Here is a 17,821-nt window from a genome sequence, read left to right as displayed (position 1 = left end):
CCATGAGGTGCACATACAGGATAGCACAGGCCCTTCCAGCAAAGCTCTAATTGCAGTTTCTGCTGGAGTGAGGGGTCCCCTTCCACTGGAGAGAGGGAAAGACAAATCCTGCAGCCCCAAGCTTGGAGAGGATTCATTACTGTGCAAAATGGCTGAGGAAGCAAGTCTGCAAAATGGCTTTCATTCCCAATAGCACCTCATTAGCAGCACAAACTGTCATGATAAAGAATTCAAATGCATTCAAGCCAACCAACCCTCTTTAATGTGCCAGGCATAGTTTCTGATGTTAAATAATATATTTTCTCCCACACAGCAGCAGAACATCTCACCTACTTTCAAGCTTTCATAAAAACACAGTATTTGAGTAATTCCTATCATATCAAAGAACATTTTTAATATCAGCTAGAGGAAAGGGGTCACTCATTGCTAGCAGTTTCCACCATCAAAGTGGATATAATTTGATTCTACATAAACCATGCAGTGCAACTCTTCTGAGAATATAGATCTCCAAACATGACACAAAACACTCAGCAGAATCCACAATAACACTTGAGCACCATTTTGAAGTGGATTACTTGAAGCCATGTATCAACTGCTATCTCTAAACCCTCTAGTTCACAGACACTTGTACTTTGAAAACAATCCTCAGATCAATACTACTCACCCAAATAATTGTTTTTAAGCTCTTAAATAAGAAATTCCCTCTACTGCAAAGTGTGCTCCCAGCTAAAGATGGCAGAGATGATGTTTCAAGATTGTAGCTGCTCTTACTTGGGACAAAAGTAAACACCAGAGGCAAACAAACAGCCCAACAGGAAACACACTGAAATGCCGGAATATGATTTCCACCATAGATGACCATTCTTAGCCCTCATTATTGAATATTTAACTCCCGTGGTTTGGAGATTTCAGGGTTTTTATATACAATACATGGAAGTCTGTGATTGTGCCACATGTAATTGGAAAGTGTTGGCAGGGTGCACTCTTGAAACCTGTAGGCTGCAGCATTAGAGCCCAGGGGTGGAAAACAATCCACACCAAGGACTGGCAGTATCAGGTTTGCTCTGCAGGGTTACAGGAAGGTCTTTAGAGAGCCCAAGACTGTTCTTAGTAACAATGGCACGATTCTGTACAAGGCCCAAGACATCTGCTGTGTTTTGGGACATCTATTAAATCCCAAGGATAGCTCAGCTTGGCAGGACTCTCTCATTTATAAAGGAACTCGCTCTGCATGCACAATTCCTGCTCCTGGGCTAAGAGACACTGCAGCTCCTGTCAGCAGCACACTGCAGTCTGGGAGCTGGGCATCCTTGGTTCTTGTCTTTCCCCCTTCGCTCTCTGAACCAATCTTAAAGGTGCAAAACTTATTTCTGGGCTAAGCAGATGAATGGGGATACAAGCATCATAAAGCCACCCCAGGACTGGATCCTAAAATTGATTGCCACACATGGAAAAAAAGGCTACATCAGCTCACTGGAAAAGGGTAATGCCTGCTAGAAAATAAACCAGTCAAACAGCTGAAAATCTGAGCTAATGAATCTGTACTTGTCTTTCCCAACTGCCACTGCATTTGGATCTAGCAGCTTTTGCAGCCAGGCTACAGAAGCAGGTATTCCCTGAAATTCCCATAACAGCTGGCTTCAGCAGCCTTGATGCAAGAATTCCTCTTGTGATGTATTCCTTCCATCATCTGACAGTAATTTCTGAGGGGAAGCAGAACTATTGGCCTTCCATCAGAGAAAGCCAACATGGCAGAAATGGCTTCACAAAGAAAGATCATGCAGATCACTTTTTTGCAAGTCCATGTTTCGAGTCACCTGTGTGATTGATGCTGAAGGGCCTGGCCTCCTGCATCTCAGCATTTACCATGGAATTGCTGTTCCCATGGTAAATGGGAACAGCAATTCCAGGGAGCATAAAGGCTAATCCCAAATATGCTGCCTTTTAATCACTGACTCATTTTGGGCTGCAGGTAAAGGGCTTCAATACAACCCTCTCACTGGCTGGGCACAAAGCAGCTGCTCACAATTAGCACAACTACAGCATCAGGCTGGTTACGATTTTTCTAACCTGGGAAAGAATGTTAGCCAAGGTTTGGATTAGTTTGGATTTTAAATGAACACGAAAGGGAAAAGTACCAAAGAGGATAATAGCCCACAATTAATTTGTAAGGAAGAGCCTGGAGATGGCCAAACTTCAGCTGCCAGATAAAGCTAAATCAGAGGACCACCAACAGCAGCTAAAAGCAGCAATTTTATCCTCCCTTCATACAGGCACATTCCCAGACCATGTGCCAGAGGCTCTGTAATTGCTGAGGTGGGTGCTCAAACCCGAGCCCTGCAGAACAGCATTTTACAGTGGATAAAGCAATTTAAGCCCTCCAGCCTGGCATGGGGGCAGCAGTGGAAATCAGGGTGAGCTGAGAACCCCGTTTGCTTTTGGGACAAGTTGGCTTCACTGCCAGCAAAGTCAGGGGTATGGAAGCAAAGTCTCTTGTACACTTTAAATCCTTTGTGTAAGAAATGGGCAACACCAGAGCAGATTCTGACCCAGCACAAATTCAAGGACTTAATTAACTCAGTCCCAGAAAGACACAACTCATAACTGCACAAAAAGTTCTTTTTTTTGGGGAAAAAATTGTCTATATTAGCATCTCCAAAGTCACAAATAATGTCTCATATTTTTAAGTATATAACTGATGCCTGGGATTTATTGTAAAAGGCCACTACTATAATGACTTCACTAAAAGTCATGAAATATTGTGGAAATGAAAAACTGCAGAGTTCTCTGGCACATTTGACTTGGGAATAGGCAATATATTTGCAAGTGAAATCAGTTTAAGGTATTATATAATTGGATGAATAATAAAAAATGCTCATTAAAGCATCAAAGGATGCTGATATAGCAAAATGCTCTCCTCTGACCTTCAGTGCTTTGTATTGTCCATTTTGACTGTTTCTTGCCGCCTGCCAAACAGAATAAATCCAGCCTTTGGAACTACTCTTCAGCAGCCCCTACTTTCAGCCATTTCCCCCACCCATTAAAAATGGTCTTTTATCCCTGTAAGAGGTGCCTATGCAGTGGTGGGTCCTTGTGAGCTCACCCTGGTTCAGTGCTGTAAGAGGTCAGCAAGACAAAAATGAAACAATTTTTTTAACCTACTAGTGATCAATAGTTAGATACAGGGCAATTAATCTTAAAATATTGTTGTTCCAAATGTTTTTTTCCTCAGAATATCATGAGACTACCGTAGAAAGCTGATCTCCAAGGAAATAAATCTCTGTGGTCAGAGTTAAATGCATCTTTTAGATATGTTTCTATGAGACGACAACCTAAGCACATGTAACAGCTATTATTCTGTCAGTCATAATTTCAATCAGCAGGCATCAAACATCATTAGCTGTGATAGCCTTGGGATTTTGAGAACTTTTTAAATTAAATACAGTCTTAATGGAATACTGCAAGGTGTATTTGTAATTAGTATCAGCTTGGCATTTGGCTTTTCCTCCAGGGAATACAAAAAGACAGTAGATGTGAAGAAAAATGACAAAAAGGAAGCTCTACAATAACTCTCAAGAGAAAGGAAAGGATAGGAAAAAAACAGAACCACAGTTCTTAAGCTACCAAAAGCTATTAGGAGTATATTTTAACACCTCTGACTATTGTTTTTTTTTTTTGTTGTTTATTTTTTAAAAGAGAAGCAGCTCAGATTTGCAAGTTCTGTAGCATAGGAGGAGGTTGAAGTGTTACTGATGAATAATACCGTGATAAGAGAGTGTTTTTTAATAAAGAAATCCCAATCTATTATTAGAAAAACCCATTTCATAGGTTTAAAAACTCCTATGGTACCTAGCCATGCACCTACCAATTTCCTTTTGTAGCATATTATTTTTGGTAGGTGTCTTAAAATGAGCTTTTAATACAAAACCACATTAGCACTGGTTCTATACCAAAGCTTTAGCTGCTCCAACTTAGATCCCCACAAACCATTAAACACATGTTCTGTTCATTTAAACAATTTCACAAAAGCTATTATTAAGTTTCCAAAATTATTTTCATATTAAAAATGAATGCAAACAGAAGCCAGTAATGATCCATTTCATAAGCAAAACTTACAGAGGAAGAAAACATTAACAAGTTCTTGCATATTTTTTCTTGCTACTTACATTTAAACTTGGTAAATGTTTTAGGAATATTTAACACACATGGCAAAAATGCCATTAACACAATTCAAATCCTTCCTCTAAGGACCCATCCCCACCATCATTCCCAGCTGAGCTAGCTTTCTGCAGCTGCCACCACCAAGTACTTTTGCAGAGCAGAAGATATAAGCCATAGGTAGATGGAAATGGTTAATTTTTATTTTTTATAGCAAGATAAGCCACTGCAAGTTGTGCTTATGGTTATCATGCAGGAAAAACCCCTTCACCTGAGACTCAAGAACAGGAAGAACAGCTTTGTTTTGAGCCACAGTGTTTCCATGCTCACTTAATTAGGCAAGAAAGATATTTTCTTCCTCATGTAGCAGATACCTCTTCCCCTCAGTCCTCCATTACCAACATTTGGGAAAAAAACCCCTCAAAACCTACAAACAGTTCCTCCTTACATAAGGGCTTTCTTTTTCAGGGGTATGGCACAAGAAAACAAGTTTTTCACACATGTTGTCCCTAATTTAAGTATTTTAACGGCTCAAACCTGATAGCAAAAAAACAAACAAACAAAACCAAAAAAACAAACAAAAAACCAAAAAACCCAAGCCCAGAATCCCCACCAAACCCCAGCACTTTCAAATACACAGAATATTAAATTAAACCTCACAAAGCATAAACATATTCAGCTCTCAAATTCACAAAAAAACACAGCTTGTTCCTGTCCAAATAACAGTTCCCTTTTCCCACCCAAACCAGGTCCCCACACGAAGCTGCCTCAGGCCCTTACCTGGCCACTCCTCTCAGAGAGAAGCGGCTGCTGTCCTCAGCCATGAGGGATCCAGGGACAGCAACACCCCACAGCCATGAGGGATCCCACACCAGGAACACCGCACAGCCATGAGGGATCCAGGGACAGCAACACCCCACAGCCATGAGGGATCCCACACCAGGAACACCCCACAGCCATGAGGGATCCAGGGACAGCAACACCCCACAGCCATGAGGGATCCAGGGGCAGCAACACCCCACAGCCATGAGGGATCCCACACCAGGAACACCCCACAGCCATGAGGGATCCAGGGACAGCAACACCCCACAGCCATGAGGGATCCCACACCAGGAACACCGCACAGCCATGAGGGATCCCACACCAGGAACACCCCACAGCCATGAGGGATCCAGGGACAGCAACACCCCACAGCCATGAGGGATCCAGGGACAGCAACACCCCACAGCCATGAGGGATCCCACACCAGGAACACCGCACAGCCATGAGGGATCCCACACCAGGAACACCCCACAGCCATGAGGGATCCAGGGACAGCAACACCCCACAGCCATGAGGGATCCAGGGACAGCAACACCCCACAGCCATGAGGGATCCAGGGACAGCAACACCCCACAGCCATGAGGGATCCAGGGGCAGCAACACCCCACAGCCATGAGGGATCCCACACCAGGAACACCCCACAGCCATGAGGGATCCAGGGACAGCAATACCATCTTCCCCTCAGTCCTCCATTACCAACATTTGGGAAAAAAAAAATCCTCCAAAATCCACCAACAAACAGTCCCCCCTTACATAAGGACTTTATTTTTCAGGGTTATTGCACAGGAAGGCAAGTTTTTCATACATGTTGTTCCCAATTTAAATATTTTAATAGATCAAACCTGATAGCAAAAACAAAAAAAAGAAAAACCCAAACACAAAACCCCCACCAAACCCCAGCACTTTCCAATATATTGAATATTAAACTTCATAAACCTCACAAAGCATGAACAGTCACAACCCTCAAATTCACAAAACCCCCAGCTTGCTCCTGTCCAAATAACAGCTCCCTTATCCCACCCAAACCAGGTCCCCACGCGAAGCTGCCTCAGGCCCTTACCTGGCTCCCACCCTCACAGAGATGTGGCTGCTGTCCTCAGCCATGAGGGATCCAGGGCAACAACACCCCACAGCCATGAGGGATCCCACATCAGGAACACCCCACAACCATGAGGGATCCCACACCAGGAACACCCCACAGCCATGAGGGATCCCACACCCTACAAAGGGAGCAGGAGAGCTGCCCAGCTGAGCTGCCAGACAGGGAGTGCCGCCTGGTTGGGAACGGACCCAGCTGCAGGTGGTGTCCCCTCAGCTGTGCTGGAGCCCCATGAGCGCTGAGGGGAGTTACTTGACTGCAGGTGCTGCAATCAGCCCCTTGATTTTGTTCACCAGTTCTTACTCTGCAGTTTTGTAAAGTCTTTGCACCACCTCCATAAGCTGTGTTGAGTTCAGAGTATGTAATTTCTTTCCTTTGACAATGAGGCAGATAATATTCTGTTTTCTACAGTATGATCCTTGTAGCAAATGTCAGAAGAGTTGCTTGCTTTACTCCCAGTTTTCACTCTGACTAAAATTAGCTCTAAAAACCTACCCAGTGCTGCATCCCTTTGACACAACAGAGGTTTTTCAAGTGTTACTTGTCTTTCACATCAGCCCAGAAAGATTTACTGAGTTCAGCAAATGGAGGACAAACCCCCTTGTCTGTAAGCGAACCACAGGCTGATGGAGGGACCTGTGAAATCCGTGAGTCCTGAAAGAGAAGATGCCCCAAAGGCCCCTCTGTCTTCCTGGCCATACACTGAGGGCTGATCAGCCATTTAAATACACCTGCAATGAATAAGAGGAAGCAACTGCCATGTCTGAGAACTGTCATCGTGTAAGATGAGACAACTAAGTGTAGGTTTATTAAATTCACATGTAGCCAATGCCACATGCGCCTTGAGTTGGCCAGATGTATGTATGTGTGAGGGCTGTGTTCACTGCATTTTATGTTATTAAGTCTGCAGGCTTTGGTGGTTTCTCTTGCTGCAAACCCATTGGTTGTTTCCCTTTTATCCTTCAATACACCAGGCCCTTTCAGTGTACAGATAATATTTCCCATCCTTACTTTGAACATGCTTCACTGACCATCCTTAGACCTTGATCTACTCTCCTTAAATTGGTGACAGTATTTTCAGTCCTTCAGTAGGGCTCAGAAGAATGAAGCTTCACTTTAAAGCCTTCACTGAGCCACCTTGGACTGGTTTTCTCTGCCCTCATTCATGTGGAGTCTTGTGGTTGCTGCATTTGCAGTGATTGGGGGAAAACCCACGTGAAAAAAATTGCTCAGTGAAAGCAAAAATGGTAAGGGTTCTGGAAATGTGATACCAAGTGTCATTACTGAAGGAAATATTGCAGCATTTATAATTCTGTCTTGGGGAAAAGTCCACTCAGTGACTTACCTGTAAAGGGGGGTGGTGTAGAGAACATGAGAAGCCTCCGTACAGAGGTCTGGAAATACGTATTTGCACAGAGCAAAAGGAAAATGAAAAATAGGCCTTAAAAGGAAAATGAGTTTAAAAAATCATTTTCCTGGCCCAGAATTTACTATGAATAGATCTTTTCAGACCTAAGCAGTGCTAAGAAAGTAAATGCTTCTCTGAAGCCAGGTTTCAGCTAAAATAAGGTGTTCCTTTATTTCTTCTTCTCTCATTAGCTCCAACACCTTTCTGGTGGTTCTGCCTCTTTCTTCCCACATGAAGTAAAAAATTTTAAAAAAGAAGCAGAGCTGGACAAGTTTGATAGTTGGGCTCAATTCTTACATTTGTAAAGAGGTTTTTTTTCCTCAGAATGGCATCCAAAAATTGAGGAAACAGACTAGAAGTCTAAGAACAACAACAACCACCTTTGTGGTTTTATCTGACAGATTGAAAGAGGCGTGAAAATAGCCTCTCTAATATCCCTTTCCTATGTCAACTCACTTGGAAAACAAAGAATCCTTACACAAAATAAAGCTCATGGAATGTATTCTGAAGTCATCTCCCTATATTTAAAACAGATTTCCTTCTCATGTCATACTGAAGTGATGGCAAACATGATTTTGCCTTGAACCAGATTAGAGAGCTGGCAGCAGCTTCAGTGCTTGCTCTGCCAAACTGGATTTGCCTGGAATCAGAAAGTCTTGATGGTGCAATCTGAGAAAATCACTTTTGTAGTCATGATGGGTATGGGCTAGAAAAGAAACTCAACTAATAACAACAACAACAACAACAACAACAATAATAACAACAGTAATAACAACAACAACGACAGAATGAAAATAAGTTATTCCTTACCTAATGGCCTAGGATCAGTTTCTGTGAAGCAATCAAGGCTGAGCTGGAGAATTAGGCTCCAATTTCCATCATTATTGACTGTGTGGGATGTGTCACTTCTCCAAACATGTCTGCACACTTTGTATAACTTTTGTAACCTATCAATCACTGTGTTGTTTCTTGTTAACAGAGACCAATTGTTGTCAATATACTCCTAATCAATATGTTACAGGAGCTGACTGCAGCTGCAACAATCCCAAACATTTCTTAATTCCATCAGAAGAAAGGCTGAGTATAAAAGCTGTAAATTTACCCAAAACACCCACAGGCTTCTAGATTTCATCCAGTTTAATTTTGCATGAATGGGCTTTACCACAGAACTAAGGATTTATACACTGGCTACTTGCTTTGAATGAATTACCAGTAAAAGTCCAATTCTGCTTAGAAAGTCAGTGAAATTCACAGCCACAAAACTGATGAAGTGTTTTTAAACACCCCAAGTATTGCATTTGTTTATCAGGCTTTATTGACAGGAACTCTGCACTCAAGCCCAGGGCTGGGATAATTGGTAAGGGTCTATGACAGGATGTTAATTCACTTCTGCAGTGGACTGACATCTGTAGTTGCATTTTACAAATGCAACTACATGGTCCATGTCAGCAGAATTCCTAAAAGCCACAGCTCGGGAGTGCCACAGGGCTGGATGCACTCTCCATGCTGCTTCCTCCTAGCTCTTTTTGATATTCTCTAGAGAGCTACTGAAAGAAAGAATAGCATTTCAGACACTTTATTGGACAGCCCCAGAAGTCTCAGACAGAGACCTCTGTGAGCATGTCTGAGTGAAGCCCACCTGCAGAGCTGTAAAGCACCATCTTTTAAAATTAAGGTGATTTTTCTCCTTCCTTGGGGCTGCTTAACATAGACATTGTTTCTAAAGACAGAGAATTCTGTCCCTGAAGAGCTGTTCTGCCAGCTACAAATTGGAAATCCAGCCCTGGAGCAAAACGTGGAATCTTAAGTGCAAAACATGGACTCTTAAGTGCAAAGATGCCTGAGTGCCTCCTGTCATTCAGGGGATTCTCCCAGGCAATATGTTCATATGGGATTTAGAGACTTTAGTGCACAGCTCCTTGAACTTACAAGTACAGCCACAAAAATCACCCAAGACACTGCTTTTTGTGCCATCAGAGTGCTACTGTTCCCTACACCAAATGATGGCAATGCTTTTGGCCTCATAAAACCAGTGTGGACACACTCATTTCACAGATTCATTTCAAATCATTTAGGCTGAAAAAGACCTTTAGGATCATCAAATCCAACCAGTGCTTCCATCCTGTGCTGGAATTCACTGCCTGGATTTCTTTATGTTAGCTGCCAATATTTCAGTCTGGAGACAGAACTAGTGGGTCATTCTAATGCCAGGCATTCACTGACAGAATGAAAATTATCTGGGCTAGGACTTGGGATTCATTCAGAATGCTTTGCCTACATGCCTGATCAACAGCCTTTTACCCTGTTAATATGATGACATATTAGATGGAAAACAGTAGACTAGAGTTAGCTGCTTACCATGATTCTGGTTGAGAAACACAAGGTGACTCACAATTTAAAATCTGATAAAATTTTAAATTCCCAACTGTTATTTAGCTTCCCTTCAATGCTTGCTCTGCCCCCTTCATCTTCCTTGATGAGAGGCATGGACTGTGATCAGATTGTTTTTTCCTGGGAATGGAGAGAGCATCTGATACATTCTGGCTCTGAACGCCACTGGATTTCCCTGAAATGCCATGCATAGAGACAATTTCCTGGATATCTCTTTTTCATTGCAGTGTTTCCAACTGTACATGACTTTGTTTTTTCATACATGAATCTTTGCCAGACTGCTGTGTTATCAACAAGGAAAAGTGACAAACCCCACCAAGCCTCTGCAGCAAGGGTCAGTGTCCCTTTGACTCAGAGATTTTGTTGGGAAAAATGGTTTAAACTGAGTTAAGATAATTGGGCTGAGAACAGGGAAGGGGTGAAAGGGCTTCTCACATATGAGGCTCAACTCTGATGTTAATGCAAACCACCAGAACTGTACCACCACTTAAAAAGGTAACCTGTGTTTGGAATGATAAAAAGCCATTTAAAAGAGGCTGGGTAGACTGAACAGGAAGAAATAGATTAATAGATCTCCATGTGAGCATAATTGATTTTGGGCATGTACTCCACAAACCCTTCACCAATGATTTATCTTCATTTGGGGGGTATAACACTGAGTTCAATCAGGTCCTCAGAGAGACATCCATCAAATGCATCATCAGCAAAAAGAAGTACTGCCTTCTCTTTCTATTTTATCTTTCCTTTTGTTTTCTTATGACTGAAACAAAACAGGAGATAATTTTTCTTCTAAAATAAATAAATCACTGCAATTTGTTGAAGTAATTCTGGGACAAGTAACTCAACAGTATATATAACAATTGAATTTTCCCTGAACCATGAATTTTCCCTTTCTCTGGGAGGCAACACACCAGCCAAGAAAGTTTGGAAAGACATGAGGCAAAGGCTGCAGTAAGAGGTTTCAACGGGCTTTGAAAAACGTGGGGATAAAAAGAACTAGAGAGGAATCATCAGGAAGCTGAAGCCAGGATTAAAATTACCTTAAATATTCAAATATGACCAAAAAGGATGGAATAAAAACATAACAGTCAGGCATGAAACGTAAAAAGTAAATGTCATGCTATGTCCCAATCACTGCCTTTTTGATTTATCTACTTTTCCTGCACTTAATTGTAAATTCTGAGGAAGAGCAATACAATTCTTTGAAATCACATTTAAGAAATGCATGGACAACATCTGTTTCTGGGTGTGCAAGCACATTGAAACAGGCACCTCATTTATCATATTCCACCCATTATTTTTTTTTTTGTGACATTAAAATAACACTGAACTCCATCAGGGCAGAAAGCAAATGGCAATTTTGGGAACATTTCCCCCACTACTTCTCTTGCTTTTTATAATTTTTGGCTAATCAGATGGGTGCAGGGGATACCTGTGATAAACACAGAGCTCAGACATTTGTACCTTCTTCCTGATGATAATTTAGACACATGGCAAAGCTGACTTAGGAAGGCATCTTTGGTGATCCTGCAGTCCAAGAACCTCTCGGAGCACAGTCAGAACAGGTTACTTAGGACTGTGTCCAGTTGGACAAAAAAAAAAAAAAAAAAAAAAAAAAAAGCCCAACAACCAAAAAAACCCCTAGCAATCAACAATTGGAATTCCCTGAAAATCAATTTATATCCACTGCCTCTTGCTCTGACAAGATTTTGCATTCAAAGCAACACAGGGCAACAAATAAAAAAATCATTTCACTTTTTCTCTCAAGTTCAGAAACTCAGAGCTACAAGTAGAACTGTCAGTAAGCTCTGAAGTCACACTGCCAGTCCCTATGCTTAATCTACAAAAATAATGAAATGTGATTAGTTACAATGAAATACAATCCCTAAGTAATTGAGACAGATTCAGATTTAATTCATCTTTGCAAAGGAGTTGGAAAACTTGATGGTGAAAAAGGTAATTTTTCTTTCATAGAACAGCTCCCAGCATGAGAAAATATTTTTTTTTCCTGTAAAAAAATGACCTAAGCTGAAAAGAAATATGCCTCAACAATGGAAGACCCGATCCTGCATGAAAATGTAAGCAGTATAGGAATTAAATCAGTAAAATACCTTCAGCTTCTGGAAGACTGAAAATTGGGAATAATTCTCTGGTATTCTCCTGGAAAGCTTAACAGCACTAGTGAAGGGCAAGGTTTTCCTGAAGTTCTGTTAAAGCATCCTAGACAAAACAACAGGGTTTAGGCAACTATTCTGTTGTTATCTCTTAGATCTGAGAGGGTAAAGTGCTTATTGCTTCTGGCTCAAATGTGTGTGGAATAACAAAACAATATCTGTGGGTGGTACAAGGCACAGGGAAACAGCTGGGGATGGGAATTCCTCCTCCAGCCACTGACTGTGTTTCTTTCTGGTTCTGGGGCAGGTCTCTTGGCAGCTGGTATCAATACCCCCTGGATGTTACACAGGGCATGGGTTTTGGTGCCACTGGGGCACTGCTCCCCTACATGTTTGGGGGAACTAAAAGCAAAGGTCTGTTTCATCACTAAAATGAATTATGTTGCAAAAAAGCAGAAATCAATCTGACTTTTAAACCAGAAATACTCCCATTTGTGATCATCCAAGGAGTTTGTGGTAGAAACCATGTTCTATGACATCAATGGCCAAATGTTTTGCTCTGAGATTATCCATAGAGAATAATTGCACTCAACCTTTAGTCTGCAATTTTTTACAGACCAATACATTTCAAATTGTCAATTTCAAAAGGCCAAACACCACGGACAAAACCTGCAAATAATTAAACTTAAAAGCAATACAGATCAACTGTTTCTCCAAGGCAGTTGCCATTAGTTGATCACTGAACTGTCTTCTGTGTGGGCAGGGACCTCAGCTACACAATGCCCTATTAGTACTCTACGAAGAAGTAGAAAAACGTAGTTTTATTCATTATACAAAACCTTTGATAAAAAAGTATGGTCCTTGACTTCTATTTTATGAATATTTAAAATCTGTAAGTGCAATTTTTATGTTCTTCATCACTGAATACCACAATTCCCTTTGTGTTCAATGTGCTGATTTATTCCTGCTGACACCAATAATAGGTAATACAAAAGACACCACAGCATAATTAATTACCATGGGTGTTAATTAGATGTTACACATGGGAACAAGACAGATGGCAAGACAAACAGGAGTCAGACAGGTATGGCTGAGTACCTCACACTGTCCTGGAAAGACGGATGATGCCTCTCTAGGTGTGTGAGCTGATAGGGAATGACCTTTGCTGGTGGAGAGGACACGCTGTGGTAAGAAATATTAATGATGAGACAAGTACCAGAAACTTCAGGTACAGGAGAGATGTAAAATAAAGGAATAAGCAAATATTTCCTCAGTTCCAGTAATTGAAATAAATGGAACATCCCAGCTGAGGAAGGGGATGCCATCTGCAATGAGTGACAATGATCCCATGCTGAAGGATGGCTGGTGGCTCCCCACAGCTGCTGCTCACTTTGCTTAATTGTCTCCTGGCAGGAAGAGTGATAATATGCCAAAGGCTTCTCATCCTTCTTTTTTCTCTTCTCTAATTACTATTTTAATTTTCAAATAATTGACAGAGCTTAGTTATGCATTTTGTGTTAGCCCAAAAGAGCTGTAGGAATGGGGAACACAACCCAAACTCTTCCATCCCAGCTGCTGTAGGATCAAGAGATGGACTCTGTGCTCCTCCTCCTGGCCATCCCATTACCACGACCCCAGTCCCTGGCAGTGAAAAGAGAGATAAGAAATAGCAAAGGAAATATTTCCTTTGAACCCCTTGCAGGAAAATACACCTTCTAAACCCAGAGTTTTTAAATGTCATATTCACACAATCTGGTAGATGAAATTCAAGTGAAGGGGTTTCCCCTTTCAAACAGGAAGGGAGGTGTAGTAATGATATCCAAGAGTGCTGTCCAAGAGATCAGAACAAACTGATCCCCATTTTGTTTCCACAGGTGCCCTGTCCCCTGTCCATGCTCTTTCCCGCCCCAAATATGCAGCATGAAGCCCACTGGCTTTGGTAATGGTGTTTACAAGAAACCAGAGTCCTCGGCTTTCTGAGCCTCCCCTTATCTATTGCCTGAACTGCCACGTGCAATCCTGCATCTAAAATGGATACAAACAGGTTGTGTCAGGCAGCAGAGAGTTCTGCCGGCTGCAAGAGCTTGTGATTTATTGATTTTGTCCAGTGATCGACTGGGTGGTGAAAGCCCAGGGATAGACCAGGGATACTGGGCCCTGGACTCACTTCCCACTACAGCTCTGCACCCACCAAGGGGCAGGGACAGACTTTGCTGGGACAGCAGTTTTAGGGTTCTGATCCTGGGACAAAAAAAACCCTTGTGGTGGACTCTGTTACCTCCCAGCTAAGGCTGATGAGAGCCTGTCCCTGTCTGTCTGTCCCTCTGTGTTACGTGATAGTTGATGGAACTCCGAATAAATGTCCAATTCCTGCCCAGTTGGAGATGACAGTCAGCAGATCCTCACCCCAGGAGGTTCTCTTATCCCTCTTTAGCATTTGCAGCCAGACAGACAAAAGTGATCACAGCTTTTCCTTCACCCCAGAGGTATTTCACTAAGCACATCTTTATGCCAAGCCTGGCATGTTGCTTCTGTGATTGTTTGGATGAGGCAGCATCTATTTGATAGAAAACCCGAGCAGAGCCAGGCTCCCACTTAGAGCACAGTTCACCCACACCTTTATTGAGGCTTGGCAGGGCCAACATGTAATTAAACAACCAACCATGGCAGTTATCAGTAAATAAATATTATTGTTCTCCAGAAGCTTTCTCCATATCCTAAAAAAGATCAGGTTTTCCATGTTACATCCAATGATTTGCTCTCAGGGTTTTCTGTGCAATTGATTTCCACTGGGCCAGAAAGCAGCTAATCAGCTGAAGGCTCTGCGGTGGGCAACTTGACAGACAGTTAATAGCTTTAAAAATATTTTTTCTATGACCTGCCAAAGTTATTTAGGTTTTCTTCAAGGTTTGTAATACAGCTCTATGCACCGATTTATTTATATTATTTTCCAGTATGCCTTGAAAATTGAGGAAAATAGAAATAAATGGATAAAGCATGAAGTATAAGGATGTGTTGGCTTCATCTTCACATAAGCATAGAAACAATGAGTCAAATGTAAAGAAATTGGAAAATATCAACTTAAGCTGTTGCAGTGTGCTTTCATGGTTTACCCCCGAACCCTGGTTCTTCCCCCTTAAGTTGTTCTCCCAGGTGTGTCAATCACTCCTCCTTTCCCCACCATGACCCCTGCTGAGCGCTGTCTGTCACTCCTGGCATTCCAGAAGTGCGTGGAGTGATTGGGCAGATTCAAAAGATGCCCTCCACCCCCGGGGGAGCATTGGGCCATCCAGGTGTCCTTTGTCCCCTGAGACCTCCTCTCCCGTACCTGGTTGGTGGGCTCCCTATCCTGTCCCCTCCTCCCCTCCCCCAGGTAAAAGAGAGGGGAGCCACACGGTCCAGGTAGTTCTGATGGAGCTGTGACCGAATTCAGAGGCCTGCAGGGAAGTTCTGCTTGGAGCTGTTGCTACATTCAGGGGCCTGTGGGCCAGAATAAAAGCTCTGGATCAAACCCTCCATCAGAATCGACTCCTTTCCTTCACCATATCCTTAAAGGCTTCTCCAGCAGCAGAAAAGTTGAAGAGCAGAGCCTCTGCGAGGGAAGCTCCATCCTGCCGCCACCTGAGCTCTGCCATGCCTGAACTTGTCTCCACACGCCCAGGTGCAACATCCAGCCAGGCAAAGGTGTCTCTGGGGTAAAACACCACAGCTGCTGCTATTTGGTCCAACTGCAGGGACCAGACAAGCCAAGGCTTGTCCTGTTCTTGATATTGGTACCGCCAATATTAAGCATAGTAAATTATTGTATTACTGAATAACAAGAAGAACAAACAATACATGTGCAGTTCAGAGAGAAATCTGGATTTTTCATGAATCTTATAAAAATATGTGACCATTATCAACTCCACAATATTTTAAGATGACTGTTAACATGTAAGGTATTACAAAAATCTTGCATTCTGATTCTCTCTGATTTTATTCTCTGAGTTTTGAGGGAAACCCCACCTCTCACCCAGCAGGAAAGCTGAGGAAACTTCAGATGGAAATCTCCAGCTGATATATTAGAGCTGTAAAACTCAGAACATAAATTGTTGCATGGACTCTTATACATTTAGTGCAGCAATCCTGGGATCTCTATGACAACAATCACAACAGATGCTCTATGAATCCTGCTGCTGAACAAGGCATTTACTGTGCTTCTAATGGGAAAACCATTATGCTGATTCCCACAGATTATTTTTGGAGTGAGAAATTACTTGTTATGATGTTTTACTAAGAATGTGGAGAGGGAATATATTGCACTGAAACACGTAACATGATCTAAAATTTGACATATCTGAGTACAGAAACAAATGCATGAGTTCATGATAATGTTAATGCTCTCCTGCCTCTTCCTTCTCTCCTATGGAACATCATTAGGAATTGACTGGTTTGGGCCCAGATTAGCTCCAGGAAGCCCAACCTGCAGTTCAAGCTGAACCATGGTCCAAATTAGAATTAGAAAAGAAATCCCTTCCCCTTCCACTCTGGCTGGGCTGCTCTGCATCCATATCCCTATTTGCCTATTTATTTATGATGAGAGATCAGTGGAAAGCTGCTTCAGTTTTGTTCCATTAGACTGAAAGCAGTCAGAGGTGTCTGTCAGTCCCTTGGTCCCTCTGCCAGGCAGTGGTCATGTGCACTGCTAAAGACACAGGTAGAGTCCCATAAATGGCTCAGCCCACAAAACCCCATTTTCTTTCTTTAATTTATTCTGAAATAGGAATGGATTGAAAACAGCCTCCCGTGTTTGCAGCAATGTCTGTTTCCATGGCACCCAGAGCAGCAGCTTATGGCCTTGTTATAACAAAAACTCTAATAAATTTCAACAGATTACTGGGAATTGCTTTTTTTTTTTTCTCTAAACCCAGACAACCCTCCATTCCTGGAACCTCCTACATCGTCCAAAACTCTATGGTGAAGTCAAACTTTTCATAGTGATGATAGTTTAAAAACAAGAAATAAAATAGAACATGCATCCCTCAGAGAGAAAGAGAGAGAAAGAAAAAACCCCGAACCTTATCAATTTTTCTTAGTTATCATGGACTAGACAGAGCTCTAAATATGTTTGTCTGATGAGTCCTACCTGTGCAGCATCTGTCCACAGTCACTGAAAAGCACCATGGACAGCTCAGACACAGAACGTCTTCTCCCTTGAACTGTGCCCCCAAAAAGCTGATAAGCTGCTGTGCTGCCCTGTGAATTTTTGAAAAGACATTAATGAACATGGGCGTTTTGCACTCAAATACACTTTCCATCAGTCTGATATTCATTTCTGTAAAACCTCATGAATATGTAGCACTGTCTTTTACTTCTTTTTAGAGCCTTCCATCCCAGGTTGAGTGATTTTTAGATTTCTTTGGTTTCTAAGCTGTTGATCCTGAGGATCCTTTGATTTTATATACAATTATAACTGATTGAACATTGAGGAGCATTTATGATACTGGGAAAAGCAGTGGAAGAGAATTGGCTTTTCACAGTTACAAAGGTAACTGAAAAAAATCTGTACATTCTCCCTCATGCTTTGTTAGTTATCTTGGTGACAGCCTGTGTATACTGGCCTGGAAAGAAAGTCAGATTTCAAAACTGAGGAGAAAACCAAAAGCAGTATTCAAATGATTGTAAGGAAAGAAAAGAAGAGGAAACAAATGTAGTAGTAGTACTAACAAATGTAGTAGTAGTACTAACACTGCATTTGAGAATTCAGTATTCTGGAAGATTCTGTGCTAAATTCAGAGTAGCTGTTTGGCAGAGATGTCCTCAATGGTGAACATTACCAAGTTCTTACCT

The 17,821-nt window shown here is 42.0% G+C and overlaps 1 long non-coding RNA gene across 1 annotated transcript; it reads right to left on the bottom strand.

Annotated features, from left to right (window-relative positions):
• Positions 1-8,779: 8,779 nt before the first annotated feature.
• On the bottom strand, positions 8,780-9,295 carry LOC137471678 (uncharacterized). The gene is made up of 2 exons (XR_010997776.1): positions 9,127-9,295; positions 8,780-9,034 (listed from the first exon to the last, which is right to left on the bottom strand). It is a non-coding gene; the product is annotated as an uncharacterized lncRNA (long non-coding RNA).
• Positions 9,296-17,821: the final 8,526 nt, after the last annotated feature.

This window comes from Anomalospiza imberbis, chromosome 3 (genome assembly GCF_031753505.1).
Source record: "Anomalospiza imberbis isolate Cuckoo-Finch-1a 21T00152 chromosome 3, ASM3175350v1, whole genome shotgun sequence".
NCBI lineage: Eukaryota > Metazoa > Chordata > Aves > Passeriformes > Viduidae > Anomalospiza > Anomalospiza imberbis.
The sequence above is the reverse complement of the archived record's forward strand: the minus strand, read 5'-3'. Positions and strand labels throughout refer to the sequence as shown.